Source organism: Lepidothrix coronata, unplaced genomic scaffold (assembly GCF_001604755.1).
Source record: "Lepidothrix coronata isolate B3197 unplaced genomic scaffold, Lepidothrix_coronata-1.0 Scaffold67, whole genome shotgun sequence".
Taxonomy (NCBI): Eukaryota; Metazoa; Chordata; class Aves; order Passeriformes; family Pipridae; genus Lepidothrix; species Lepidothrix coronata.
The window spans coordinates 1,545,380-1,552,084 of NW_016690247.1; positions in this window are offsets into that span (position 1 = coordinate 1,545,380).

Genomic DNA, 6,705 nt, shown 5'->3' on the forward strand with positions numbered 1-6,705 from the left:
TTCTCTTAGAGAAGAGAACTTAGAGATCTCTCTTAGCTGTGAGATCATAAGAGATGACCCCATCCCTGGAAACATTCAAGATAGACTGGATGGGGCCCTGACCAACCTGATCTAGTGAAGTTGTCCCTGCCCATCGCAGAGGGACTGGAACTAGATTATCTTTAAGGTTCCTTCGAACCCAAACCATTCTGTGATTCTATGGTCAGACATTTTAAGAATTGTTAGTTCACAATCTAAACAGAACTAATTCCATGATATTCCAAGAGAAAAGAAAAGAGAAACAGAGAAAAAAGGCAAAAAAAAAACCCTGAAGATATCTCTGACAGATGTGCTACTTCTCTCTGCAAGATTCAATCATCTTCCATTCCAGGCCTTTCATAAATTTCTCAAGGATGGAAGTTGAAAAAACAGACTAGTGGCTATGAGATTTTCCATTGCAGACCCTAAACTAATCTGGATGCCCTCATTTCCCTCCTCCAGAAGCTGGGACAGATTATACAGGCCACAGTCTTGGAGATGCTAAACAGCATCCCAACTTTAAATTGAGACCTGGTTAGTGGAGAAAGCCAAAACTAGGAAGGGTCTGTAAGCACCAATATGTGCCACAAGTCTCTTCCCCTGGACAGTGAGTCTGAGACAAAAAACTTCATCATCAGTGGCCACCTGAAGGTCTGTCAGGGACAGAATCCAGTTGTTCACATGCAGAGAGCCAACACAGTATTTCTGCTGCTCGGGGCCAAAGATGAACTTCAGCTCTGGGGTTAAATCGTCCATACAGATGTTTCAGACGTACCACTCCTGAGTGAATTGGACTCTCACAGACCTCTCTTTTCTTCCAGGTTCACTTTTGTGCCTTTGATTTCCCCATACAGTGATCCTGGTTGCCTTCATTCTAATGGTTCAGTCTTCAGAGTCCTTTAAAATCCAACACTGCTCTAAAATGACTGATGAGTCATTTGCACTGACTCAGTAGGTAAATTGTACCCAGGCAACAGTTGTACCCACCTCTGCACTGATGAAAAAAACTACTTGGTGTCCTATTTTAATGTCCCATACTTTAGTCAGGGAATTTTGCCACCTGAATTAATATTTGGAATAAATATATAGAGTTTCAGCTACACAACTATGTGACACAACAAATTAACAATCTTGTAAGTTTTTGAAGAATAAAATTCTTTTCAGATATGAATTCTCTAACTAAAAAGTCTCTTAGATAACTGACTATGAGTTTAGAAACAGAAATAAACACTACAAAAAGCACAGATCGTCTCTTTTTTAACAAAGCATTAAGCATTTAGGGAGGAAAACTTTCTTCTGATCCCAAGCAGGTCAGTTATTCCATCGTCTCACATTTCAGTATGTCTGAGAAATGAACCTTGGTTTATAGAATAAATCAGAGATAAGAGACTGCATTTATGTTAGGATCTTTTGTACAAGGAAATTAATAGAACAACTTGCTTTTTATCATCACGGAATCTATGTATGGGTAGAGAGGTAGTTGTGTGTAATTCTTTCCATGAGGCTAATTCAAAATGTCAAAAAGCAAGGTTAAGATAAAGAATTCATCTCAGAAATGTGCAGCTTTAATCAAAAGTCACACTGAGGTAGAAAACACTCTGAACTTTTTGATCAAGCAATTTTAAAATTATGGTGTCTCCTTTAGAAATTATTTATACTAAATATAACATCTCCATTTATTCTAAATATAAATATGCTAAACACAATATTTCAAAACTAAAACAAGTCTCTTCAAACATTTAAATAGGAAAATGATGATGCATTGAACGAGTTCACGCCTGAAAAATGTTGTCTTTGCACTTTCCAAGTAGGCTTATTTTAGCCCTGGAGGGTCTGTGTGAGTATTGCTCTGGTAAAGAGTTTGTATTTTCAACCTTCAGCAGCTGAGTTTTCAAACCTTCTAAAAAGTGGATTTGCAACTCAGTACATGGGCAGATAAATGTGTCATGCTCAGCCCTGGTTTGTTGGCTTCAGAGTCTAAATTTTCAGAAGTCACTGGTTATTAGTGTTGGTTTAGTCTTTATTTATTTTTTCTTTAGTCTGGAACACTGAAATTTCAGTAGAAAAGTACTTCTGGAACTGGAATGTCAAAATGGGCAAACTAAATAGCATATCACAGCTTAAAGTCTGGAATAAGTTCTAATATTTCTTGTTCACTGAGTGCCAAAAAGGCAAAGTAGCATTAAAAAATTGATAGCTTGCAATAAATTACGAAAATCTTGACCATCGGCTGTTACAAACTAGCATATAAAAAATTTATATATATCAATGGAGAAAAAAAAAACACAAAATGTATCCAGAATTCCATGCAGGAGACAACTCTGTTTTACCAACAAAGCTCCTTCAAGTCTGTCATCAGAACCAAAACCAGAGTTTGTCTTAGCAGTTCATGGAGCTATAAATTCCTGTGAGCTCCAAGTACCTGAAATGATGGTACAGCAGATTTAGTGCTAAGATGGAAGAACATGTGTATTGTCTTTCTATAGATATAACAGATAAAACTGAAAGTTTATCCTGCACCTTGAATTCAGTGTGAACTAGGAGCAGTATCATGGGTAACTGACAGTCCTAATAACCTCATTTTCCCCTGAGGTAGGAGATATCAGAGGGAATACGACATACTGAACAGGTCTACAGAAATACTAGAAAATTCTGCAGAAGGTGCTCCTGTACCAGATTAATGTTAGCTAAGAAATACATAGATATCACAACTGAGTGTTTTCACAGAACCATTGAATCATTTGGTTTGAAAAAGACCCCTGAGGACATTGAGTCCAACCATTAACCCGAGCCCACCACTAACCCATGTGCCTCAGTGCCAACATCTATATGTCTTTTAATACCTCCAGGGGTGATGTCTCAACCACTTCCCTCAGCAGCCTGTTCCAATGCTTGACAACCCTTTCCATGAAGAAACTTTTCCCGATATCCAATCCAAACCTCCCCTGGCCCGGCTTGAAGCCATTTCTACTTGTGCTATAATTTGGGAGGAAAGACCAACCCCCACTTCACTACCTCATACAATTGGCCTTGGCCCATTGATCCAGCCTGAACAGATCCCTTGGTGGAGCTTTCCTACCTTTCAGCACATTGGCACTCCCACCCAACTTGGTATCATCTGCTCTCTTCCTCTGTCATCTTTCTGTTTCTCTAAAAGCTGATTTCTACATTTTTTAAAAAATTAAACTCCAAAAAGAAAGGCCACAGGCATCTTTGTCGAAGGCTGTGACCCACTGATTAAGGGACAACCTCCTATGGATCTAAAATGAAGAAGTGAGTGAGGGAATATATGAAGGAGTTTGCAGCATGCCTGTAGCCACATATTAAAGGGGTTCCTCAGTCAGAAGATCATTTAGCCTGATTACATTCTCATTCGACTCAGTCTCTTCATGTTTACTTTCACATCTATGAGGTAATTCTGCAATAAAGACTTTGCTAAACAACCCAGGTGATAAATATGAAGTCTTAGCGGTCATCTGAGATGGGAGACTTTGGGGTCTAGTAGGAACTAAATGACTACAAATTCAGGAAGGTGAAACTAAATTTTTGTATGGGAACCACAAGTATATTTAAGACTGCCTTTAAAAAAATTTGTGAATCATGTGAATCATGGCCCAGTGTTCTGCTTACCAAATCATTACAGACATGCTGGAGGGATTGATGGTTTCTTGAGAATATTGGTGGTCAGGATGTTCTAGTGACTATGGGATGTAAAAGATCTTAAAAAATTAGGATTTAAAAATCCTGAGATCTATAGATGGCACTTTAGATGACAGTTGCTAAGAGAGAAGATAATATTCATTAGTTAAAACATATATAAATATATATTCTTACCAGCTACAGATAATAGTGGTTCTTCCCTGGGAAGGGTACCTTGCATGATTTATATATAAGCTTTCTAACAAACCTTATTTCACCAAGATTTCTATACTAGCAGGAAATAGTTGTCTTGTGTTAGACTATATTCGAAGGGCAGGTAATAAATCATCTGTAACCTGAGTTATGGCTGTGAGATGGAAGAAGCCTTGGAAATCTGTGGCTAAGGGTAAAAATAATCTTATCTAACTGCTGATATCTATTCTGTGAGTGTCTCCACCTAAGCTAATCAACCAGTCTCCCTTTATAGCCAGAGGAGAGAAACAGGTAATCTGAGGGAGTAATTTAACATATCTATTTTCAGATGAGTTGAATCACACCTATTTCTGTCCGTTTACTATAAAAAAAGTTGCAGGAACTTTGCAGAGAGAGACATTTCCATTGTGTTTGTAAAAGACCTGGCACAAAAAGGCTGTGATTGCGGTTTCTGCCTTCATGTATGTGTGCAAATTAGGCAAGTAATAATAAAAGGTAGGAAAGGTGACACAGTCCACATAGAAAGAAAATGGTGCTCTTATCTTTCCCAGCAAAGAATCAAAGATGAATCTTGATTCAGGATTCTGCATAATGCTCCTGAAGGGTTTTTCAGGGTAAAAAGTAAGAGTAAGGAGAAGACTCCAGTATGAGCACAACTTTCTTATTCTTTTCCTAGAACTTCATCCTGACACTAAGAGAAAAAAAAATCCACTGTATTATATAAAGAATGAAATAATATTTTCCTTCTGGATTTATTAATTGAAATGAAGTTGTAGAAGTGGTGTCGTTTGTTTATTTATATTTTGTAAGACTAAAACCATGATTATATTTTCACCATGAATTTCATAAATTGACAAAAAATATACTGGGAAATAGAAGTCAGGTTTGAATTTTGACAAACCAGAAATAGAATTTGGGGTTCAGCAAATAATTCTGTGCTATTAACTGATTTCCAGGACATTACTCTGTGGCCAGTACCTCTGTAGCTTAACATTATGCATGAGATGTGACTGTAAAAAAGAAAAACAAGAGAATTTTCTGTGCGTTCAGGTGTATATGTGGGCCTTTCAGAAGGATTTTTTTAATTTGCTACTCTAGCCAAGGAATGCTGGTTGGTTTAATTTCCCATCAATATTACTGACAGGGACTGCTCTGAAAAATCTTGCAGTCTAGAGATTAAAACAGGGAACACAGACAGCAGAACAAACTGTGTCTTATCTGTAAAATGATGGCACTGCTTCAAAGATGCAAATATATATATTTAATTTAATACCTTTCCAAACATGTGAGATAACAAGAGGAATCCAAATAGCTAGAGACATATACCCTCTAGCAGCTGACTCAAGATATTCCATCTGCAGAAAACCTATGTCCCAGGTTGGATAATGATGTCACAATAAAAGGGGAAAGTTATAGGTAATTTGTGCATGAATTCTTTTATGTCTGAAAAGGACCATTGTAATAGCTAGTCTGAAACACTCTAAATCTGAGCCATAGAGCTTTAACCAGTGCTTGTGTGCAAAGCACAGCTCCAGTATGTGAACTCTGTCATATCTTTGTAGAAGTATATTCAATATTAATTTTTAAAAGAGGCGTGTGGGTGGGGTAATTGGTTTTGAGTCGGGTTTGTAATTTGTTTGGGTCCTTCTTTTTCTTTTCCATTTCCACTTGAGAGAAAAGATTGCCCTGCTTTCTGTGGTTAACTTTTTAGTAGAAACATTTGGAACGCACAGTTTTGCTTTACATGGAACGTGAATCTGGTTTGAACAACAGCCTTGAACCATTCACTGCCCACAAAACCAGATCTTGCTCACTCTGTAACAAAAAGATTAAGATGGAATAATTAGGAAGTCAAGGGAACTACAACAAACTGAACAAGAAGATAGAGGCTTGAGGAGAATGAGACCTCAGGTTTGTGTGACATACTGAAGAAAAGGAGAACAACTCAACTCTCTTCTTCTTCTTTAGACTTGCATTCCCTGCTGGTGTGACACTGCAGAGCCTGTAGATAATGCTGAAACTCAACACTTCCTTTCCTACAGATTTCCACATGCAGAAGTAATGTCTGGGTGTTTATATATTCACTTGGATTCGCTTCGATTTCATACAAAGTTTTCACACCTTTGGCAAAGATTAAAAGCAAGGTGTATCCTGAACAGGGAATAATTTACAATTTATCCCATCTTTGCATTTTCAACGATTGGGAAGTGCTTGAAGTACAATAAAAAACCAAATAGCTCAAACAGGTGCAATCTTTGGGGGAACAAAACCACGTTTTGGTTTTTGGTTTCTTCTTTGCTATCTCTAAGATCATGTAAATTTGGGTCCTCTTTTGTGTTCCATGAAGAAATAGCTTCCTCCACACTATATGTAGCCTGTGAATATGACCTGATCTGTCAGAAGCAGACACTTTGTCTGGTGATTGCTGTAAAATTGTGTATAGTAAAATGCTGGTTTGTTACTTGAAGCTTAAAAACAATCCTATTGGTTTAAATGGAACCTGTTCATTTATTAGATAAGAACTTGCTTAAAGGTTTGATAGAATGGAGAAGAATGTTAGGAAAACCCACAATTTCACCTTGATTTTAAATTATACAGCTGGTAGCATAAAAATGTATGATGCAAATCATGCACTCTGTAGGAACTAAGAAAGTTCAAAATGACAGGCTTGGATTTTACAGACAAGTGATAAAAGTTCACCTTCTACTGCAGATGCCGTGTAACTTATTCTTCCCCTTACATACGTGTGTGGGAAGTCATGTATGGCCAGTCTTCGCGAGCGAAGATTTGGGAAAGGTCATTAACCCTTTGAGACTGCGCAGTGGATTTTTTAGG